The sequence below is a fragment of the Calliopsis andreniformis genome, chromosome 10 (genome assembly GCF_051401765.1).
Source record: "Calliopsis andreniformis isolate RMS-2024a chromosome 10, iyCalAndr_principal, whole genome shotgun sequence".
In the NCBI taxonomy this organism is placed as follows: Eukaryota; Metazoa; Arthropoda; class Insecta; order Hymenoptera; family Andrenidae; genus Calliopsis; species Calliopsis andreniformis.
The window spans coordinates 6,533,398-6,559,026 of record NC_135071.1 but is presented as its reverse complement, the minus strand read 5'-3'; the positions used below and the strand labels follow the sequence as shown (position 1 = coordinate 6,559,026).

Below are 25,629 nucleotides of genomic sequence, written 5' to 3'. Positions count from 1 at the left end.
ATATAAGTATATGTACAGTTCAACGTTGTTTAACATATTTCTAATTGTGTAAACTCATGGAGTGAAGAAAACCTCTGACTTCGGAAAACGTTAACTTGAGTTAAGTTCGCCTGTGAACTTCTTCATTGGTCTATAGCAGAACACTTCAACGTAGGGGCCCCTCATGCGCCTAATTCCCCTTCCAATGAATACTGCTCCAACAGGATGAGAGGGGAAGAACCACCGAGATTACGCGTGCTCTGACTTGGATAGCTATGGTCTATAATTTATTGATTCAACATGCTTTTTAGTAAAGAAAACAAATCTAAACTATGGAGTATGATAAAATTTTATCAACCAACACAAAAGGAAAAAATCGATGTCCAGTACTGGATGTACCTTATACTGTATTGTAAGGAATCCCGAAATAATTCCATATGTTTTTACCTAACATCTATTTAATCTATGCCGCCAATAGAAAAATAAGTTACGGACCGTCTGTCACGTGCTCCACACATTATCAATAAGGTTCAGCTAACCATCTTACGAACACGAGGACATCGCAGGATATAGGGACACGGTAATGCTGATAGCATTTTAAATATACAGCATCTTGCAATATATGATATGAACTTTACTCGTCAATTCAACAAACATAAATCATACAACCAGTCACTTATGCCGTTTCAAACCTTTACATCTTGCGATATAGTTGAACAACCGAATAAACCGAGTAAACATGCGTTACGTAACAACAACAGAATGAAGGTAGCTTCTCAAATTACCCCAGGCCCCGGGGTATATGCTGGGCCTGAAATGAAAAAAATAAGAACCATTAGAAAATTAGTTTCCAAAGTTTCAATTCTAAACTCTAACTTGTAAATTATATACAGGGTAAATAAATAACTTAATCACCTTAAATACTTATTTCATTTGGATTTGATGACAGAAGAAAATGTTAAAAGGAAACATTATTTGATACGAAAGGGCAAATATCATGGTAAATAAAAAGTTTTTCCCAAAAACTATTTTTCAAGATTTCAAGCTCATCATCGTTTCCGTTTAATGAAACTACATATTTTGATTATCATGGGGCAATATGCAGCTAAAATCAAGATGTGTATAATTTATAATTTAGTAATGTTTGACACATAAAATTCTTCACTGAATGCTTCTTAATCGTTGCATCGGTCTGTCAATACAAACTTCTGTGAAGCAATTCTCCCAAAAGATTAAAGAAATACTCTTAGAAAATTATGAAATAATTTTGATTTTTCATGCATAGGTCTTCACAATAAACATCCCTAAAACAGCTGTAAAGTTGGTAACTCTCAAAATTTTCAGAACCCTTCGATGTTGCTGATGAGCCTCACATATCCAAATTTCAACAAGATTGGACGTGTCGTCTTGAAAAGTGTCCTATTTCCGTGTTTCATCTTGGCGTAGCTTCAATCCGCTCGCCTCGACACGTGATCCATCTTCGTCTGCGGCGGGTGTGCTCTCGTTTTGCGGTTTCATCCAACCCCTTCTACGCGCTCGCTCACTCCACATACCGGCGTCGAGACATCATTAGCTGGCATTGTACTCGAAACACGCATACCCACTCGAGTAAGAATTACCGCGACACCCGCTGCGCCGAGGAGATCTGCGATAGAGTTAATGATGCTGGGACCGGGGCGATTTAACAATAAGCCGCATTATTTACAGTCTGCTCTCGGCTCCATTACCACCGGTTGTCTGCCTCACCTGGTCGTGCTCCTTTCCTTTTTTCTCTCTCTTTATTCTTTCTCCGAACCCGCTTCTTCGTCTTCTTGTGTATCCGTCCTTCTCTAACGCTCAGACACGCATGTCTTACGCGGCGACTTGCAAGTGTCCGGGAGCGATATTAAAGCTTTATAATCCGTCGGCACCTACGCCGCGCATGCGTATTTATGTTTCGAACTATATACGTTTAGTCAAATAAAGGTGACCTGTGAACCCCTTTGGAACTTCCTATAGTGACAACATAGTACAGTATACAGGGTGAGTCACCTAACGTTTGCATCTCAAATATCTTTGTTGTTTTTAAAGATACATCAAATGTCTTAAGGACGAAATTAAATGGTTCAATGGAGCTTATATAATGCCAACATTTTTTGTTTTTTTGTCATTTTTTTAGAGATATCAAGGTCATCTCCTTTTTTTAAAATGGAACTACCTCTTTTTAAACACCTATACTGATAGTCCCTTTCATTAAGAATTCAGTGACTATTATTGTTCTAGGTTATTTAAGGTCACGGACAGAGAAAAGATATAAGATTTAAAATATAAAAACGGAATACTTGTGTTTCATAAATGTTCGAAATGATGGTCGTTTACGTCGACACATTGATGTAAACGGGCTGTGAAGGAATGTTGAACTGTGACAAGTATATTCGAGGTGATATTTGCACATGCTGTGATGATACGCTGATGCATATCTTCAACTGTTGTTGGAGTATTCATGTACACGGTTCCTTTTAACAGACCCCACAAACAGAAATCCAGTGGATTTAAATCAGGCAAACGTGTTGGTCATGAAACAGTTCTACTTCGTCCAATTCATAGGTTTGGAAACCTAGAATCCAACGTTTCTTTTGCTACTCGTGCACAATGAGCAAGGTAACCGTCATGTTGGTATCATATATCATGACGGTTTTGTAAAGAGACATCTTCCATCAAAATTAGTGGTCAATTTCTTGAAGTCAGTGCGGATTATCAACAGACCAATAATAATGAGCGTTCCTTAGATTAATTGAGCCATAATTACTAAATACTGCTTTGTCCGTAAACAAGACATTAGAAAAAAGTGAACGATTTTGCTGCAATCCCCATTGACAAAAATTAATTGGATTTTAAAAATCACTTCCGTCTAATTCCTGGTGTAGCAATATATTAAACGGATGAAATTTATTTCGGGCCAGAATTCGTATTACGCTACTTTGACTCATGCCTGCTTCTTGGGCAATTTTTCTCGTACTCACATGCGGTTTGACAGCTGTAGCTGCTAAAATATTTATTTCAATGTCTTCATTAATGGCCGGATTCTCCTGTTTACGCTTTATTATATCTACACTTCTAGTACTTCTAAATAATTTGTAGATATTAATGAAGGTCTGCCTAGAAGGAGTGTTTCGATCAGGGTACCTTCCTTCATAAAGCAATCGGGCCCGCACTGCCTTTTTCCCACAGTAAACCGTTATCATATTACAACTTTCAATCACTGAATAAAACATAGCGGAATCGCATTTGGAAACATACTGATGGTAAATCAATCGCTGCGTAATCGACTACAGGATATTTTAAAATATTCAAATAACATTGAATATGATCTTAATACGTTTAAAAGTATCACTCGTGATAAACGTATTTTGCTTTCATATTTTTAAATCTTGTACGTTTTCTTTGTTCGTGACCTAGAATGACCTTGAATAATTATGGTCACTCAATTCCTAATGAAAGGGACTATCATTGTAGGTGTTTAAAAATGGGTAGTTTTGTTTAAAAAAGTACAGCTAACCTTGATATCTCTAAAAAAATGAAAAAAGGAAAAACAAAAATTTTTTAGCATTGTGTGAGCTTCATTGAACCATTCAACTTCGTCTTTAAGACATCTGATGTATCTTTAAAAACAACAAAGATATTTGAGATGCAAGCGTTAGGTGACTCACCCTGCATACAGGGTGTCCTACACAAAGTGCGCGAGCCGTTAAGGAGGTATTCCTGGGGTGATTCTAAACAAGTTTTTCCTTTGCAAAAGTATGCTCTGAAGCTTTGTCAACAAGTTATTAATGAAAAACATCGATCAGACAGCGCGGTTAGCGAGCGCTCGGCCAACCAGTGACGGTGTGTAAGTTCGCCGTACTCGAGCCTTGTATAAGAAACTCAAGATCTCTACGTTATCGTCCAATTTCTCTTAAACTATTGGATGAAAAATTATGAAAAAAGTCAGGAACACACTAGCTATAGCCACACAAATAATGAAATTTTGTCAGACTTTTTAAATAATTACCCAAGTTGTAAAAAATAAAAAACGAAAGAGAAAATTGAAAAAAGCCGATTTTATATTGTAACAATACCGGAATAATAATCATATTAATTCAGCAGATAAATATCATTAATATTATTGTTCTCAACTTTTTTCTCAGTTTTCAATTTGATACACCACAGTAAAAACGTAAAAAGCAATGTTTCCGTAGCTTCTATTGATTCTACACTATTGTTATGCGATTAAAACATTGTAAATCAGGTCAAAATGTTTGTTTTGTTGTTAAAAAATGTAAAACTAATTTAATTTCTTTAATTATGACACTAAACCAGAAAATGGCCAAAAAATTCTCGATAAGAGAATAAGTAGACATGTAATTATAATCGTTGAAACTCACCCATTCGGAGCAGAATTCACCTGCTGCTCGAACATTTGCTTTACTGGGTCACGCTCCCGATCCCGGTCCTTGAGGGATAAAGTAGTGGTAGCGTAGTACCTTCTAATCGCAGGTGTACGTCGCCACAGAAATACATCTCACGTTTATGACACTCCGCGGTCACCAATATTGAGCACTTCATTAAAGGAGTACTTGACCTCTTAACCATTGACAACCACGCAACGCATCGAATTAAAAACCCCATGGACGTGGATTATTTTGGAACGAAATCGTTCCTACGTTTAAAAACAATGTGGCCCTGAAATATGGCTATCGGCTCCAGTACTTTTCGCATCCATTCGGCGGTTTTCGCGTTACCTCGGCACTCTACGGCGAAAGAAAAGAAAAGTATGTACCTTTCAGCGGCGGAAATCATGATCGATACTAACGATTTTTTCCGAGGTCTCTTTCCTCCTGCCCTCGCACCGTCCTAGGTGTGATTTCTTAGGAGTGTCTCTTCTTCAAAATACTCAAATTCGATTTGTCAGTTAGTATGACCGAGGGAGAGTCTTTCTCGGTCACTTTTTTCCTGGACGTGGTAGTCTCTTCTTCAGGTCGAAAAAGTCGCAGACAAATGCGTAGTGGAAAGCAAAGGCATATCGGATTAGTGTAGGAGACAGTAACGAGTGCCTCACAGATGTGGCCGAAGCAACGCCGAGGAACGGATGTACCGCGAAAAATACCGAAACCTACCGCCATATTTCAGAGCCACATTGTTTTTAAACGTAGGGATGATCTCGTTTCAAAATAATCCACGACCGTGGGGTTTTTAATTCGGTGCGTTCCGTAGTTGTCAATGGTTAGAAAGTCAAGTATTCCTTTAACAAAGTAATGAGTATTGGTAACTGCAGAGTGTTATAAACGTAAGGTGTATTTCTGTAACGCCGTATATCTGCGACCAGCAAATCCTACTCTACCACTGCTTTATCCCTCAAGGACCGAGATCGGCAGCGTGACCCAGTGGAGTAAGTGTTCGAGCAGCAGGTGAATTCTTCTCCGAATAGGTGAGTTTCAACGATAACAATTACATGTCTACTTATTCTCTGATCTAGAATTTTTTGGCCATTTTTTGGTTTAGTGTGCCATAACTAAAGAAATAAAAATCGCTGGTTTCGTAGTTTTTACGGATTACACTTTGCAACATATGCCATTGACATGATTTTCAACGTTTTAATACGCATAACAACAGTATAGAATCCGTAGTTGATGTTTTACTATTGGATGTATCTTTTACTATTGCACCCACGTGATGTCATCCCTGTAGGGTCTCACGCTGAGAGTCTACCCACCACTGATGAAGGTGTCAGTATTCACGTAGAACATTTCTATTTTCGAAACACATACTTCACGACATCAGTCCAGTTTATTGCTATGTGACACGCATTAGTGATCATTTCTAGATTCTTGCTCCACCTTACTTCTTTAATGGCCCTTTTTCTTTCGTTTTGGACCACGTAATATTGATACGCACAGAAGTTTCACTATTGTTAGAGGCGGCCCATTTGATCGAAACCGACCACATCTCTAGTGAGCAAGGTTGGAACGAAAGGACGAAACGTACGGTTGAGTACACAATGAATAAATATTTGAAAATTAAAATTGAAGGAGAATTTTATGGTAAGAAATTTAGTTTAAGTAGTCTGTTATTTCTTTTTCATGGAAATTCGAAAGTATTATCAAATTGCTACCAACATAGTAATGCACTTCATAATTTTTCCAAAAAGTTTCAAATGGAATACGAAAAATGTCCAAAGACTCTTTTTAAGAGGGATCCACACCATAATCGAATCTGTTGTCACTTATTTATGAATCATTCAAGATGAAATGAGACCCTTTTATACATTCAACTTTAACGGTATCTAATAAAAAAAAGGAAAGAAACTATTGTTTTCATAAGTTTCAGATCTCATAGTGTTCCTCAAGGGTGCATTTCCATTGCGATAGGACGTCCAACAATATACGTGGCATTTATTGGTCGTGTCTGTTAGGACAGCTCCTTAGGGAATAGAAAGTTTTTCGATCCTTCGATTTTTCGTTCATATATATTAGAATAGACAATATTACTTCTTGTTTCGATACATAATAGTTGAAGACAAACTTTATGTAATTATATAAAGTAATTTGTAAGTCAAAGAATTGAAACAAATATAAAAATTAATTTAGAAACTAATTTACGTGTTAGGTACAACTGAATAAAACGAGATAGTCGGGCAAAACAAGGTACTCATTGTTATAGTTTTTGTCGAAGTTCGTAGCTAATTATTGAGAATACAAAAATTGTTTTCTCTGTGACGTGCAAATTATATGAGAAAAAATTAAAACCATAAACTACATACGTATGTTCATTATTCTCTACTTCCCGCTGTTATGTACAACTAACAATCGAGTAATATTAATGCCATAACTATAATAACACCTTGTAGTGACTATGAGTTGCATAATATGTTTATATATTTATAATATAGTTGTATAGTTGAACAACATTTTTAAAATATACTTTCTAAAATCATGACATATATTTGCATCGTCTATTTATAACAGTTAACAAAATGAAATCTTGTAATATTCTTTAACATAATGATGACGACACAAGAGAGTGAAGAAACTGTCTGTTTCATACGCCAAAAGATAATGATTCAAGAATATGTTTGCACGCCGCAATCTTGTATCCAACGTAGAAACAACGAAGCAAACGACAGATTCAGCTACAGTAAATCTTGTCAACACATTCGACAAGATGCAGTAATAGGTTTTTTGTTCTAACAAGTTGTAAGAAAACGTGGGTGTGCTATTAAGGAGATACAATAAGATATGTCAGGGCGGCGACATTACCAACACAATTCGACAAAAATATAGGTTTACGGGAATAGACTTTTCGTTCATATATGAGAACAATTTCAGCTGGAAACGGGTTCATTCAAAAGAAAAAAGGTTCAACACCAAAATCAACCATTCATAGCCGCGGAACTGAAGGATTTTTATGTAATTTAGAGAGTGTTTTGAAGGAAATCATGATCAGACCGCGCTGCATTGAAGTATTTTGTTTCGAATGAACCCTTTTCTAGCTTAAAATCTTCTCATACAAGAACGAAAAGTCGATTCCTCTAAAACCATGCCTCAGTAATGCTTTTTGCTGGATTATCAATAAAACAGAGTAAAACATGTGACAAATTTAGTTGGGCTTATATGAACGAAGCGGCGCCTAATTAGGAGGGTTACCGATGTGGAATCGCAATCTCTATACCCAAACTGACGATGCGAGTCACTGAAAATTTCCCTCTCTACCATGTACACCACCGCAGCTGTCGCGTGTACATGAGCTCGGCGCTTCGGGCCACTTCTGACAGCTTGGGAAAGTCAAAAGAGAAGGTGAATAAAAAGTGAAGCTTACTTTCTCGCTCTTGAAACTGAAACACTGTTCAAGTCGCCGGTAAGCTGCACCAGCCGTACGTGATCTTCTTGATTATCCAAATATTTTCACTTTCCAATTTATAGTTAAAAAATGACTCCTCGGTGTGATCCTCAGAGAGTTATACATGTAAAAAACATTAAATGATTACATTTTGTGGAATACTTCGTGCCAATGCTTATTTCTTATTAACAATTAAAACCAATCTACAGGGTGGAAATTATAAAGCGTTACAGACAATTATCTCTAATAATATTGACTACACGTAAAAACACTGCGTCCACACGCACTGGACACGTAAAGGTGAGGTGAAGGTCACCACCATTTTTCCAAATGGAACCATACTTTTATTTTTTACTAGTATTGTAGCTTATTTTATGACGAACGTGAAAACTAAAAATTAAATACACGACGCGTTAGATGGGTGCAACATTACGGTGCGCCTCCGCTCTATGTACTATGCTCTCGATCAGCAATGAAGGAAATGTTTCCAGAAAGGTGAGTAGGTCGAGGAGGTCTTGTAGCCTGGCCTCCCCGTTCACTGGATTTAACACCACTCGACTACTTCCTATGGGGTTACATTAAAGACTACGCAATGTCCATTAAGCCTACGACACGTGAAAACATGCAAGTCAGAACGCACGAAGCTTGTGCTAAGATAAACGTTGAAATGTTGCACAAGGTTAGACAATCATTTGAACAAAGTATTATTAAGTGATTAATAAGTAATAATTGTTAAGTTGTTGAAGTACAAGGCAATCATTTTGAACATTTATTAAAGTACAAATAGAACGTAATTATATTAAATTATCAATACATTTATTTCAATCACCTTTTCGGCATTTCCCTGCAATTTTGACCTTGAATGACTTTCTATAGATAGCTCTCAAATTCGTCTTAAAATAAGCTACAATACTAGCAAAAAATAAAAGTATAATTCCATTTGAAAGAATGATCGTAACCTTTACCTCACCTTTGCGCGTCCACCGGAAAATATAAAAGTCCCACCACATTATATTCCCCTCAGTGCTGAACAACTTTCATGTGAAACATTTTTGCGTATAATTAATGTTTTTGGAGGTATTCGTCTGTAACGCTTTATAATTTCCACCCTATATGTACAGGTTGTAGTAGAACGCGTAGGACAACCGCGAAAGGTGTGTACATATAAAAATAAATCAAAAATAATGATCGTTATACACATATGAAGCCTGCAAGTAGGGAGATACACATGTACTAGACGAATCTTTAAATTTAATTTTCTCAAAAACTACATATCTTATAAAAAGAATTGCATTCTTTATTTTTGATGTATTTTTATACGTTTGTAGAGTAATCCTTTTCTCGATTATATTGGGAACATCGTATATGTTCAGAAGTTAGTAGTATCCTCAAAATAACCGGTTTCATCATAAGTAACACGGCCCAAGTTCGATACCCAGTATGAAAAGAACCACTTTTCTTAAATATTTATATTGCATATTACAGTATTCTACAAATATTTTAATTTCTTTATACAAATTTTGTTCTGGTGTTTCTGTATATTTAATCGAGAAATTTCCACTGCCTAGGACCTAGATGTAGCGTCGAAATACGCATAATGTACTTACCGTAGAGAAAAGTTCAAACATATTTATTAAATATGTGTATATGAATGAAAATTTGTATACAAAAATTGCAGTATTTGTGAAGCAATATTACATTACATTACGACAGAAAAGTCCTCTTCTATATTGGATATCGAACACATGATCTGACATTTAGAAAAAAATCATCATCTGCAACTACCCAACACCCTTGGTTGAGAATATTGTTAATTTCTAAGTACATATATACGGACTTGTTTTAATTGTTCAGAAAAAAGTACACACAGAGTATCTCCCAGAATTTCATTGCTTGACCTCAAGACTTATTCTTCAAAATTTCATAAAAATCTCTGGAGACCGCATCAGTAGCGGATTTTCGCACAGGCGCTAGGTGGTTACTTCAGGACCCATAAGTCAGGGGCCACTATACAGCAATAAAAATATACATCATTTAATCAGAAATTCTGTACGTGTAAACGAACAGGATAGTATTAACAACCGTTGCCAAAAATTTCAAGCAAATCGGATGATAATTTACGCCAGTTTACGGAGTTATTGTTAGCTTTTAACACCTAGAGTGTGGAATATATATCTACATTATTATCGCGCTAAATGTGAAACAGATGTCTTTTCAAATGCTTGATCTAAATATTATTAATTTTTACGTGTATTTAATTTTGCATAAAAATAAAGCTATATGTATTCTGCATAACTTATTCATTTTAATGGAACTCCGAAAATTTTAAATATCTCGGACTTCTTGAAAACTGGATCCGCCGCTGCACCCTGTTACAAATCGGAAAAGGAAAATATTTAGGCAATTGAAAAGATTGTGTCTGACTCGTGTCACTTGCTGGCAACTTGAACAATTGAATCTCATCGTTTCAAGAGCAAGAGAATAAGGATCACATCTGTCGTCTCTCTCGGCTTTTAGCAACTGTCCGAAGCGCCGAGCTCATGTACGCGTAGCTAGTATAGTAAGATATGTAGTAGAGGGGGAAACTTTCTAAGTCACGTTTCTAATTTGGAACCATAGAGTGACTCTATTTTGCCTTCATTAGACAACCGCGTGTCTATAGGTAATACTATTTCTATAACAAAAACTGTAACAGCAATTTTTTTCGTGATCCTAATCAACGTGAATTTTAAGATGACCTTAAAAATTAATTTATGATGTTTTGTTATTGTTTCATTCTACTTCGAGTGAAGTATATCGCTGACACTGAAATATGTAAGATTAAAATAAATTACAATTCTGATTGTTATAACTATATAAACCAAGTGACATTTTAATTGTCTCTGTTCATAACGAAGGATTTACATGGTTGGACTTGCATCCCGTGTTATTGTGTAGTTTGTATACTATAGTGCAAATAAAACGACAGCTAAACATTCTATATCAACTGCTAAGGAATTCATTCCAAAGATATGGTTTCAACCTGCAAATTCATTTTCCAAAAAACTGGAGCTATTTGAACTTTTACAATTTATTCTTTAGTGGAAAAGCATTTTCTTCTTCCCGCTCGCATTCTAGCATAGAAACATCTTTGAAGGAATTCAATTTAGAAATATGGAACTAGAGAATACATCCTTTCAAATGAGTCTAAAACGATTGTTGTATGACATTTTTTCACCAAATTACAATAATTCAAACGTTGACAATGTTTTGGCCTAATGGTATTAAACTCTTGTTCGCTACTGTATATTAGAATATTTAAATTGAATAAATTAGAAGTCCTACATTTTTTATAGCAACAAGAAGTAGAATTAGGACTAATGGCTTGTGAACCTTGATTCTGATAAATATCAATTGGTTCTCAATGATTCTACTTATCATTAGAATCTCTGGATACTCTAGGTTTAAATATCAAGCTGTTTAAAACTCATAACTTGAAACTACTGCGAAGCTCACACTTGAATTTCAGGATTTCATACAGATTCACTAGGTTTTTGTAGAAAGGTCAATTTTAAACCAAATACATATCAGCAAATTCTTGGGAAACTCTGAGACCTACAAAGTGTTTCAACGCGGTCAAAATATCTAATAGTGAGCGTAGCGTGTTATTAATATTTCGACTGGAAGACATTAGCCAAATCGTTCCAAGAAATTGAACGAATGACATCATTTGGCAAAAGTTATGTCGTTATGTTAGCCAGGCTATATTACACCGAGTTACTCCTTCGTTCCACCAACTGGCGTCACCTTTTCACCAGACGAATGTCCATTGTGCACTTCGACACCCTCGAAGGAAAGTGCTCGACGGAAGAAAAGGGCTGGGGCCATGGACGATGTAAAGAGGACACAAAGAGAAAGAACAGCCACAATTTCGCCGCGTAATCGTGTCCCCTGTGGAGAAAGAGGAAACCAGAAGAGAAGAGGAAGCAGTTTTTGCGACGGTCAAAGCTGACCGCAGCGCTGGACACAGCAATACTGAGTTCCCGGTTTGGCATTTTACGAAGCCATTCGAACAAGATGGTGCGTGATAATGGCGCCTTATAGGGGAAAAGCAATTTCTACAAACCCATGCCTCCACTCTGCCAACCCCAAGCTCCGTGCTCAATGTACCTTGCAATACCACGATACCTCGATTCTCACCTCTTCACCGCACGTCTGATATTACAGCTACTTGGTCTTTTTTCGGTTTTATGGTCACGTGGCGATTAGTGGATCGCTGGATTAAGAAAAAGATTGGTGTATACCCTTTGGGCTAGGCTTGTTGCAAAATGTGGACTATAAATCTAAGCTTAGCGCCCAAGGATCTAATATTAGGATCTAAACCTTAGATCAAAGACAGTGTTATTTAAAATGAAAATAAATGGTTTCTGAAGTGATAGATCTGAAGCGATAAGCTAACAATATGTAGAAATACTATAGATTAGAATTGTTCTTGGCGTAGTTTTAAGTTAGTAAGAGCAAGAGCATTGAGGAACACGCGATCATCCGTTGACGAACAACGTTATTGTGAGGCAATCTTTATTTGTATGTATTATAATCCTTAAAGAAGGTCCTCAACCTGACGTATAACTTATAATGTCAATAGGTTTTACACTCTTAGTTGTGAGAGCCTCTATAGTAGTTGTGCATGCGTAATTGTAGAATCTTTTTTTCACAATATACAAATGTTGTATTGTATTATGCACATAAGTCTGAGCTAACTTTAAGATAAAAAAAAAGTTACAATACAGGTAGAATAATCAGTTCAACTTCCTTAATCATGTCTACCCACTGTCTCCTACCGTTACAGATGGTTACCAATTTGGAGTAGCATGATGTCCGAATATTAACACAAGTAACTATGCAACAAGTAACTTAACATGGTTGTAATGAATGGTACCACACAGTTCAAAAAAAGTAAGACAATTACGAAGAAGTGAGTGTAGCGTGTCTATCATGACCCTTTATCATGCTTCTTGTTAATTAGACGAGAATCACTGAACCTGCATTGATTGTAATCTGATGTATACTCGCCACAGAGAAATATATGTAGCATAGTCGTAAAGTCAGTTAAACGGTAAAGTAAACATGCTCGGTCGCCAGAATATGAGAAGTGACAGAAACATTGAGAGATAAGGACTTCGGTCACTTCGGATCAGCATCTATTATTTATTTACATTGAGCGATACCACCACTCGACGCGTCAGTGTACCGCATTATGTATATTTATGTGAAGATTGTGCATATAATTCTCGTTTCGATCAATGACATCATTTTGCCGAGGCTTGTCATCTTAGATTCTAATCGCTATCAGAGTTAATAATCGCTGTTGTTTGGTGAAAGTTATCCAAGAACCTAGACTAGCAAGATCCTCAGTCTAAGACAAGGCTTAGATCAAAAACTCCAGGACTTAAGTTGGTGACTCACAAGTTAATAAAAGGAATACAAGCTCAAAGATCAAACTCAATAAACACAAGTCTAGGTCAACAATTTACGGATCTATCCAAGACTCCAAGAGTATATCAATAGCTTACAAATTGAAAAAAACATACAGAAATCCAGAAAGCAGCCTCAACAAACGCTGTTATCTATTGAAAGTAATTATTCAAACATATAAGATAATAAGTCTAGGTCAAGACTAAATAAAGAAATCCAGTACTCCAAGAAACTACTTGATAGTTTAACATATTTCGCACCAAACATGTAAAATTACATTTTTCAAAACTCTTTCGCTGGATATTATTATAATATTTTTAAAAGGTTCTTAATGTTAAATAAAAGTAGGCAAAAAACGCACGTGCGTAGATAGAAAATATGCAGATCCAGATACATAGTCTCAATGATTACAAGTCTAGCCTAAGAGTTCATAAATAAATCCAACATATCAAATTTCTAACTAGTAATTTATAAGTTAGATAAAAGATACACTGTATATAGATCCATAGATCTACCTTTCGCTCCACCCAAAAAATAGCTGTCAGAGTGTCCATAGATAAGTTCATATAATAGCTAAGTTGACTTCCCCAGCGCGAGATAAAATGACGCGTCCCGGCTAATAGGGTGAAAATCACTTAACCCCTTGTCAATGCGAAGCGAAAGTGCGTTATTCAATTCGCGCTTAAGCCAACGATAATAACATCAGCCAGCGGCAGGCGGCGCGCAAAGTCAAGGGCTGACGTCGTGGTGAAGATTTACGGGTACGGGTTGGGGCATGCATCCTGTATGAATGTCGGGGCAGCTTGTAATAATTCAACTCCGCGGCCACACCTCGGCCACTTCCCGTCTGCAGTCTGGCAGGGCACGACCACTGAGCGGACTGCTGCTCCGTTGCGGAGGGGTTTCCGGTAACTGCGCGCGGTCGACATCCCCGCTTCCCTCCATCCCCACCTCTCTTTTGCTCCCTATCTCCGGATCTATTCCTCTCTGTCTGCCAGCTTCTTCCTTCCTCCCGCATCTCCGCTTCCACCCCACTGTCTCCCCCTGCCACCCTTATCCGAGAGAGCGAAGAGTTCTGATATATCGGCCGCACACATTGCACTGGATGGAACGCAATATGTCCGCCGAGAAAGGCAATAACCATTAGGTCCCGAGAAAACTGCCCCATTTCAAACGACACGAACGGTCGAATATCAGGAAATTTATATCTGGTAGCCTTCTACCCCTCCCACCTTCTATCTTTACCCCTGTCGAGTCACTACCTTGTTCGTCCCATTCGTCGAACCCGAGAAGATCGAGCCGAAGGAGGCTCCGAGACGTATCGCGAAGAGTGGAGGAGGTTATAAACGCGGAGGCAACTGACTGGGAAGGTCGAGCAAAGTTTTCGTGAGAGACCTTATAGCGGAGGAATCGAAGGTTACGTGAGAGTCGCTCTATGTGATCGGATATGAAGTGGTGGTCACGTGGTCGTGGTGAGCAGCAACGTTACCTCAGCCACAACGATTTCTTTGCTTGGAAAACTTTTCCTCAGTTGCTATTTCCTCCCTTTAGCAATCTGTAGCTACATCTGTAAACTGAGTTAGGATAAGATTGAAGGAATTAAAATAGATATTTGAGAGTATTCCAAATATTCATCTTCCAGTCTTCTAGATGGCTTATCTTGTAACAAATTTGCATCAACTTATTCAGTTGGGACAAAAATATTTCTTCATTCTATCTCTAAACTAATTTTACCCTCGCAATACTAATGGTTCTAACATTCACACAGGTAATAGTGCGCCTGGATCTACTTGAACAAACATTATTTAACAAAAGTTAAGATGAGATTGAAGAAACTGAAGATAAAAAGCAGTAAGCATCTGAGAGACACAGTTCAAGTGTCCATCTTCCACTCTTCTAAATAGCTCGTCTTACAACAAATTTGCATCAACTCCTTCTTGTTTGAAATATTTATTTCCTCCTCGCTTGAGATATGGCCCACATAGTGGTATGTTGCTGATGTTATTAAATCCTTTCGTAAGGATTTATCTATTTCTTCAGATATTCAATAACAGAAGACTCCTATTGCGTTGGGAGGCGATGATGCAAGCTTCGTTTGCGAGATCTGAATATTTATATCGGCGATAAAAGATAAACACATTATCTGCACGATATAAACGATGGATTTATGGTTCAGGCCGAAGCGTAGGCGTCACACCGCCGACTGCAGGAGAAATATTACGCATTGCTCTTTCCGTGCGACGACGGCCGAGAGCTGTCGTGTAACAAATGCTCCTACCCGACACTCGTAAACTAGACTCACGCTAAAAGCCTTCGTCGTCCTTCTGCGTCCTTTCTTCCACGTCCGCGGATGCCGGATTTATTTTACGTTTCGCTGCCCTTGAGATATATTTTTGATGACATCAAGGTTCGCTGAATTTCAATTGACAAATTCAACAATTTTCTTTTATAATTGTGTTTCGAAACGTGTTGCAACTGTTATAACAAAGAGTTTGAGGTTCGCAAAAGAATGTTCTTTTATATATTTTTTGACACTTATTACAGGTTCTCACTTTAGTCATAGTTGTGGAATACATATAACGAAGTTATAAAAGCAGCAGAGCTCGAGGCAATCCAAGAATGCATTCAACATAATTCTTGGACACTAGACTATAAAGCTGCTTTGTAGACATTTCAAAGGCCAAACATCTTTCTAGTTTCTCAAGTGCGATAATTTACTTTAGCTTTTGACAACAGTTGAGTTTTGGTAAAGTTATTTTCATCGACGAAACAAAAAAGTTGAATTGTGAAAATTGTTAGAGTATATTTTGTTTTTCCTTATTTCAGTTTGGATCTAAGCTATATAATAAACCGTAGCCATAGAATCGTTAGAGTATAAATATTGTAATAAAATTACTTCATTTCTAACCTCAATTTTTCGTAAAAATAAGTTACTCTGTATTACATTTTATTTTTGTAGACACCTTTTTTACTATGGTAATATACTCATATAATAGTAGATTGCAAATGAAATAAGCATATGCATACTTCTTAAATGTAAATATTTCTAAATATTAACTGTAACGTATAACTATTTAAGGTGAGTTAGAAGTTTCGATTTAGTTTAAGTCAAAGCATTTTCAAAAGAAAAAAATAAAGAGAATAATACAGACAAGCATTTATACAGGGTGATCCACCTAAACCAGACCACTTAAATATCTTTTCCAATTTTGGTGATGCAAAAAATATTTCGTACAGGATTTACACCGTTTGAATAGATTAATATGTTGCATGAAACATTTCTTGTTCAAGGTCATTTTTTTCGTAACTCTTAAGGTTATCAATCCTTTTTTCGGTTATAATTGCATATTTTTTTATTGCATCGTGTATTTAATGTCAATGTACGTTCGAATATGTACTTGACATGAATTTCAGATGAATTTTGACTCCGAAAATTAAAATGAAACGAGAAATTTTTGTCCATAAGAATGGCAGATTTTAGGCGAACAGTATATCAATAAAATGACAAATTGTTTAAAAATGATTAGATCTCTGCGGGGTCAGCAGTCATTCATAGTACGATAGTAAATATGTTTATTTACACTCACAGGTTCCTGCTCGTTGTTTTCGTCTCTAAAACCTGCAGTTTCGACGGACAAAAATTTCTCGTTTCATTTTAATTTTCGGAGTCAAAATTAATTTCAAGGTAATATCATGTACGTATCTGAATATATTTTAACATTAGCTGCACGATGCCATAAAGAATATGCTATTATATACAAAAAGATCGATAAGCTTGAAAACTTTGGAAACATATATTTGTTGCAACATTTGGTCTCTTCAAACTATTTAAATTGTGTACAAAATATGTTTTGTATCACCAAAATTGAAGAAAATATTTACGTGACCTGGTTTATGTGGACCACCCTGTATAGATGAATGATAGTACGGAAATCAGAACCAAATGTTCTGTGCAAACGGCGAAATTGCTCAACTATAAAGAAAAGCAGTATCTATTAAAAATATTTTATTACTATTTTGCACTAAAAGAAGGCACAAATTGTTCAAAATTATCCAAAGATGCAAAAAACTCAATTTCACATTTTTCTAGAGTTATTGCTTTTCTTTACAGGTGGGCAGAAAATTGATGTTTACTGCATAGCACTGAAGTTAGCAATGAAATTTTACCTAATAAATTTTATAAATCACTCTTGATCTCCACCTTTTTATTAAAAGTTTTCATATTCCATAATTCACAGGCCTTTGACTGATTTTATTGGTACGTACTGAACGTTTCAAACATTCATGAGCATTATAATTACGATATCCAGTATAATAATAAATTGCGAAGTAATTGTATGACAGGTAATTAGATATGCCGACCAGTTTGAATCAAACTCGCGAAATTACTGCCAACCTTTCTGGCACAGACGCCTGCAAGTATTTGGCAACTTCATTGGCTTCCACAAATCACGCAATGCGTACCTTCGTCCTATAAATCAGATCAAAATTTTCTGCACCGTTGTTCATTTGTTTCATATTATACAAAATATATTCAGCGACAGGTGTCATCAATGTCATTTTAACGTTCGTGTTTCTAAGTTGCTTAGTACATGATCTCAAACAGTCATGGGTTCAAAGTTATAACGAATTGTAGAAAATAAGACATTTTCCTATTCATAAGAAAATATATCTCTGTCAATTTTTAAGACAAAAATTAGAAAATTATGATACAATGAACAAGAGATTAGCTTAATAAGGTTTAAAATTTTGTCAAATTATGTAGTCCTATTTCCTGTACAAAGACTTACATATGAGATATGTTCGGGATCACATGAAACTAATTTGCAAAATCACAGAACCATAGACTCCAAAATTTAACAAATAAACTCCTCAAAAATAAAGACTACATAAGAAGACTCAAAAGAATCAAGTCAAATGAACTGATAAAAGACTAAAAACTCTAAACCAGAAATTTGAAATAGAGGAAAAGGGGACATTACTAATTACCCTCTTACATATGATATACATGTATAATTAACAAAACTGCTGAAAGATTCTCAGAGGTCTGTTGTAGTTATATGTATATATTAAAGTTTTAAAAAAATGTATTCCCATTGGTATCATTGACGATTTCAAAGTATTAAATTTGAATTAAATTGCATATTTTCATGATAAATCCTTTTCCAGTGATCAAACATAAAAGCAAACAACCAAAAACAATTGAATCCCGCGCCAATAAGCGTGTTTCATCGTAAATGACGCAGACGGTTAAGTCGTTCCGCGAGAGGATTCATAAACGGGCATAAAGTAGATCCGTTGATAGGGAGCCGCGATTCCCCAGATCTATCGGACAATAAAGCGGCATGTACACTCTTCACGGCGGCGGGGAGTGAACTAGTATCTGAACGTCGTGTTTAACTCCATTGGAATATATGACGCTATAGCCGGAATTTCGTTCCAGACCGTTAAGACACTAGATTCCACTTTATCGGCACCGTAATGGTTATATAGCTGTTAAAGTTGCCCCTCATACAACTTTTCCAATCTTATCTTCACGTATGGCTTCCTTCCCTGCCCTGTCCTTTCCTGTCTTGAACCACCGCCCTCGCTTTGGCTTCTCCCGTCGACGAAAAGCGGAAAGGATTTAGTTAAATTGAACTGCATGCACGGAGATTTGTTCGGGCATCAGAGAACGCTGACCGTTGTAAAAGCACTCGTATGGGGTTGAGCAGAGGAGAAGAAATGGAGAGTCGGCGGGTTCTGGTTACGAAGACAACGTCCTCCTCCTTTCTTTCTATTTGGGATCGCTATTGAACGCTTGTGACCAGCTTGTCGATACGTGCTCCGCATCCCTATTCCACTTTCGCGTCCCATCCGACGGTGGAACTCGAAATTGTATGGCGTTTTCTATTGGATCGCTGGAATCTGCTTAACTCAAGTCGTAACCTCGGCACCTTTCTCTAGAATCGTTTTTTGATTCGTAGTATTAGGAATGTAATTTGTTAAAGATTTTCTGATTAGCTTTCTGTATTGAATTTTGAGATATCGGAACGTGTAGAAGTGATCTAGAATTGGCTAGAATCAATGTGATCTGCCCTTGGACACATAAGCAATACGCATGAAAGTGATTGAATTGTAGTCCATTGTCTTCTACACACAGTTTCAATCGGCGAAATAAATTTGCAATAGTTGCTGCTATGATGCTGTCACAATAAACTGTTTTGCATACTGCGTAGATTTAAAAGAAGAATAGTTATCAGTCTTACAAACTGAGCGAAATAAAGTACAACGTATGGAAATATTAAGTTATTTACAACTCGAACACTTATTGTAATTGAACGTTTAAATAGATCGCGACATTATACAAAATATCTATATTTATTTTTGTTACACTACTTACACGATGTTCCTTTTATAGTGTATCGTACGAATGATTAATATTTTTCCTGTTGAATGTCTACATTTTTAACATGTAATTTTATCCCAATAAATTAGTTTCCCATGGTAATGTTCCTGTTGTTTAACTCCATATTTGTTAATTCAAAGTTATAGTATACAAGATCATGATGTCAACTACAATACTATGACATGAAAAATATGTTGTGCCATTTGAAAAGTTAAAGTGACTTTACCTCTTTATGGAAAAAATATAATTTAAAAATTGTAAATATGTCAGTTTATAGCCAGTTGACAAGTACTTTTTGTCCGAAACACTTTTTTCCCCTTATTCGATGTGTCTGAAAAAAGCGTAGCGATAGTTAAGCACCACATCCTTGTATATGAATACATATATTTTATCATGTACATATAATTTTTCGTTACAATTATATGTATATGTATACATGTAAAACTCAATTATTTGTTAAATGAAACATTATAAAATGTTTCTATAAATATTACTTAATTGTAAACATAAAATTCTAGGGATTTCAGTTACATTTGGGAATTCTGCTTAAGGAGGCTTCCCACGGCGCGTGATTCGGTGAGTCTAGCTTGATGAACCTGGGCTCAACGAGTGAGGTCAGATTCACACTATCCGTCTAGCCGGCGGCAGGCTAGCTTTTGCGCCAGCGCAGTACGACTACCAGCGGGCGGTCACATGGCGGTCATCATCTAAAACCTATGGGAAAAACTTTTCGGAGGTTAGTATGTCGCCTGCTACACGGTTAGTGTGAAAAGGCCTTGATTTAGCGAGCCTGCCTGATTCGACGCGTGGAAGCTTGTACAAATGCGAATTTGCAAACCATACAAAATTCGAAACTCGGCAATCCAAGGAAAGGTACAAGTTTGTAGATTCGGATTCGTATAAGCTTCCGCGAGCCGAATCAGGCTTTTCGGGACAGGTTCGCTGAATCATTTGCCGAGCCAGGTAGACTCGCCGATTCATTTGCCGAGCCAAGCAGGCTCGCCAAATCATTTGCCAAGCCAGGCAGGTTCGCCGAATCGCTCGACGAGCCAGGCTCACTGAATCATGCACTGTAAAGAACCTCCTTTACCTTTCATTTTAATATTTACGTTAGAAAAAGGTCATTTTCACTCTAGCCCTGAATTTTCACCTCCATTGGTTAATCAAAATGGAAAGGCTCTTTGTAATCTTTCACAAAGTACAAAATCTTCTGTGTTCTCGTTTTATAATACACACCTGTATCAACACAACGGTTCAATTGTCATAGTTGCTTAAGTCCAAGTAATTTATGTTAAAATACCAAGTTACCTTGAACAAAGTCAAGCGATAAGAGTGACACAACCATAAACGTTTCTGCGTCTTTGGTATTAAAGTACTGATTTAATTTTTACATAAATACATCAGTATAAATGTTATAATAAAACATATAAATACTTAAACATCCATTATACAATGAATAAAAGACGAATTTATTGCATTAAGATAAATAAATTGCCAATTTAACTAATCACAAGCCTCGATAAAGCCCCTAAAATCAATCATAACCTTTTACTGCAATACGTTATGTCGTATTTGCGTTAGATCGTAAAATATTTTGACCAAAAATTCGAATTACGTTTCAGTATTTTAAATTTTTTGAATTGAAATAAGCATTGCTATAATAAAAACTTCGATTCAGAATATTGTGACAAACAAGTGAAATTATAATAACTTTAATATATAGAATTTCTATAAATTTTTGTATTGATCCAACTTTTAGTATTTTCAATATTTGTATGATAATTTTTCTCTTTTTCATTTCTTATATTTACTACGAATATTATTATTATTATTATCATTATTATTATTATTATTATTATTATTATTATTATCATTATTATTATTATTGTTATTACTATTAGCATTATTAATAGTTACATATAAATACATGATGGAAAACAAATTTTGTAAATCTAGTCCAAATTGAATGATTCAATAATAAAAACGTATTATTGTTATCAATTTTAAAATACTGTTACCAAACATGAGGGTGAAGTGCAGCTTAAAAGTCGTGAGATAGTATCAAAGAATACAGTGGGTCCGTGTTAGTTACCCATGATTCAGGACCAGATCTGGCCAACTGTCTCGAGGAGTCTACTTTTAGGAATTTTCGAGTGTGTTCTTTCTCCGACTCGTTCGTTTCAGAATGGGTAAATAGGTAGAGTAATAAGGAATAAGTGCGAGTGAGATATCGATATAAGATACAAAGTAATATAATGGGTAAAGGGTCACGTTCAGGGAGATCACGCTTATTTGCTTTAAATTCGTCACGTTGAAGACAGCGGTCACTTTCAAGGTGTGGTAGGGATAGCGACGGCCAACTATCCCGAGGAAATTGCGGCCAATTAACCGGGAGCCACTGTATTTAAACTTACACAGTGTTACTGTAGATATGATACGCGTTGTTTAAGCAACGTAACAAGAAAAATTTATAGAAGCTATCAAATTTGGGAAACAATAAATGAACGCCACGTAATACTTCAAATACAAGAATCACTAATTTCATGTTGTAACGAATGTTATCATCGTAAATATAAAGAACGCTGGGACACAGTAATACATGCTTGTGCTGTTGGCTACACTCCTCATAATTCACCAATGAGCCTGACAACTTGCATAATATCCGCGAAATTGATTTTATAAATCGATGCCAAACACAACCTCACAACAATGCTATAAACGTTCCGAGTAAATTACGACTCATTGTCAGAGGCGTAACGACGCGACGTCAGGAGGAAAGAACTGAATCGACTTGAAAGTAACCAACTGTTTAATTTAATTTCAAAAATATTAAAGCAATAATTTTTACAAAATAATGAAAGAAAAATATTTCAGGAATAGTAACTCACAAAAAAATTCATTCTTGCATTTTCCCAATTTATTTTTAACTTGAATTTATTTGACTAACAATTAACTTCAAATCGAATTATGTAGTATTCGCGTCCCACGAGAACTTTCTTGAAAAGCACTGTATATTTTCCAGGGAACTTCTCATGAGACACGAATAGAACTTGTTTTAAGGACTTACTTCTTTTTCGTACATAAAAATGCTTTATAGGTAGAACACGCAAACTTGACAATCCTCACGAGACAGTCCAGTTAGAACTTAAAAATAAATGGGATTTCCATGATCACAAACATTTGAAACAATAAATCAAACTATAAAACGCAACCAAAAAAGTGATGCCATATTTTGTGCTAAAATATTATTAAAATAAAAGTAGTATGTTAATAACTTTTAAAGTATAATTAAACAAACTTCTAGTTGTGACGAGTAAATATGTATGAATGTAAATGAACGAAGACTCAATTAATGATCGCAAGAGTCGTTTGAGCAAAGTCAAACGTGAACGTCAAATTTATGTGGCCTACTTGTACATCTCAATTATTTTTTTATCTGGTATTTTTAAATTCGCTCAAAACTTTATCTCACGTTTATAGGTATACAATAATATTTACTGTGTCGTAAACACAGCGTACGACAGAACAATCTGTCCGATTTTAGTTCGGCATTACTTAGGCTTTAGTAGAGTAAAAAAGATCATAGTAGATTTTTTCTCTTACGTATTATTTACCATGTTTGGTATACTATCATGAATCGGAATGATGTACACTGTGCATTTGTTATAGAGAAATTCATAAATCTGTGACTACAACACAGAACTTTTCACGGTGCACATTTATCCTGCTCATTATAGCGCACTAAAAACGGTAAATCAATGCTACTGAAAGAACTTTTTAAGACTTTCTTTACTCTACTAGAGACCAAACAATGGCAAATCAAAATCTGGGTGATTGTTCTGCCGCACCCTACAGAATCAATAACAGATATTGCTGCCGAAGTTCATGCAGGCATAAATGATGGGTGTCTGCATGAAGGATATTGAGTTTCCTACGTCGCATTCAATATATCAGACGTTTGTACAATAAATGATACGTGTGCGTTAATCCCCTGACATTTCCAATATTTCACAAAACTCCATTACATAAAGAACTACTGATTAATACTCTTTTATTGTGTTTTCAAAATTTGTAGTTAATTGTTAGCCAAAAAAAGTATTTATTTATTGAAACACAAATTTCTCTTCGCTTCTCAAATTCCTTTTCTTTAAAAAAAAGAGAATTATTATTCAGAAATACTCTGTTGTATTCAACTGAAATTCAACTGAATCATGAACAAAAATAGAAAGATTGCTGTTAATAGGTACATATATCGTCACTGCACAGGTAAAACTACGCAACTGATGGTTCACGAAGAAAAAATCTTCGCTGAGTTATAATCTCTCGTATCATTGTTTTATGGCAGCACCATAAACAATTCCAGTGCACACTATTCGCTTACTGTGGTAAACAGGCTCAAGCTGTGATTTACCGAAAGTCGTAAATTTTTGAACTTACTGTGGATTAGATAGCGCCATCTGAATGTAAATTTATCCTGACAAAACTGTGCCAGCCGCAGTTACTACTAAAAACTTTATTTTCCGGTTAGAACAGAGCATTCAACCTTATATGCCATGCTTCAGATTCTACGCCACTGTGAGCCATTTACATATTTTTGGACCGTAGCCCCCAGTGTATTCGGCCAAGATTGGTCTTAACCTCAGTCCTATTATACGTTTCACTTCTGCTTACTAAGAAAATGAATTTCTATTTCGAATAATACCACCATTAGTCTAAGTTTATTTCAGATTAAAATTTATCTTTCATTAGTAGTTAGTTTTATAAGATGTAGGACTAAATTTGACTTAAGTTTACATCTAATTTAAGTTAGACCAGTGTTAGTTTTAAATAAATTTTTAATTAGTAATTGGCTTAATACAAGACATAAAATATAATACTTTGAGTTGCCACATTCAAAATGACGTATTTGGCCAAAATAGCATTTACGCAAGTAATATAACTGTCGCCGTAGTTTGTATCAGAATTTTTCAAATTAAATTGAACAAATTTCAGGTGCTGAGATAAATACTTACAACAGGAAACAGTTTTTTGAAGTTTCTGCAAGATTTATAAGATTGATCCTAAGATGCAAGAATCAAAAATAGGTAAGGATGATTTCCCAACTCTATCATGTTTTAATCTCGATACTCCATCGTAGGGTAACAATTGTTCTCGTTTCTGGGCCATTTACCGCGTGCACGATCTTAAAGCGTTAGGAAAAAAGCGAGGCGCATTTGAAAACACGTCTACTTTCACGGTACACAAGAACGAGCTCGAAAAGCACTCGTGGATCGGTGTTCCACGCAATAAGTAGCGGCCATGATCCGAGTGTATGCGCACGGCGTTGTAAGTTCGCCTGCAAACGATCGAATTATTCAAATGCCCGCGGCTGCAAGTGGTTCTGCGTTACCCATAGCGACAACCGGCGCGTTCGCAAAGTCATCCACGGATGGCATCACCGCAACTTTCGACTATTCCCCGACGATAAATTGGCGCCGATATCGCGGCCAATTTCCTGGATGTCTTTCAGATGTGGCTGCTCCCGCGCATGCGTGTTTTTCACCAACTATTTCCGGAAGATTCTTCATGGCACTGAGTTTACGATATACTCTGCGCGAAAGGCGAGGCAAATGCGTTGAAAGGAAGAGGCAATATAATGTCAACACCTACTTACGCTTTAGTGACTACTGTAGTGATAGAATGTGAGGTTAAGTTTGGAAACTGCTGTAGTTTTTGTTCTTTTGCAATATATATTGTGTTGTATGTGTGCGTTATTCGTAAATAAAGACGTTTGAATTGTAATAATAATATTTATTTTAAGTTTTAAAGTTCTGTTTCCGAAAAATTAGATTTAGAAAATTGTGTGTTATGAAGCTTAGCGGTTTTTTGTTTGGATTTAAAGGAATAGGTAGCTAAAAAACAACTGGAGATAATAGAATATACTTAGTATATTTTCACCATATCTTCATTTATTC

The 25,629-nt window shown here is 36.1% G+C and overlaps 2 long non-coding RNA genes across 2 annotated transcripts; both read right to left on the bottom strand.

The window, feature by feature from the left end:
• Window positions 1-598: 598 nt before the first annotated feature.
• On the bottom strand, window positions 599-19,893 carry LOC143184694 (uncharacterized). The gene is made up of 3 exons (XR_013002802.1): window positions 19,670-19,893; window positions 18,970-19,229; window positions 599-790 (listed from the first exon to the last, which is right to left on the bottom strand). It is a non-coding gene; the product is annotated as an uncharacterized LOC143184694 (long non-coding RNA).
• A 30-nt stretch (window positions 19,894-19,923) lies between these two features.
• Window positions 19,924-25,093, bottom strand: LOC143184695 (uncharacterized). The gene is made up of 3 exons (XR_013002803.1): window positions 24,688-25,093; window positions 24,113-24,361; window positions 19,924-20,006 (listed from the first exon to the last, which is right to left on the bottom strand). It is a non-coding gene; the product is annotated as an uncharacterized LOC143184695 (long non-coding RNA).
• Window positions 25,094-25,629: the final 536 nt, after the last annotated feature.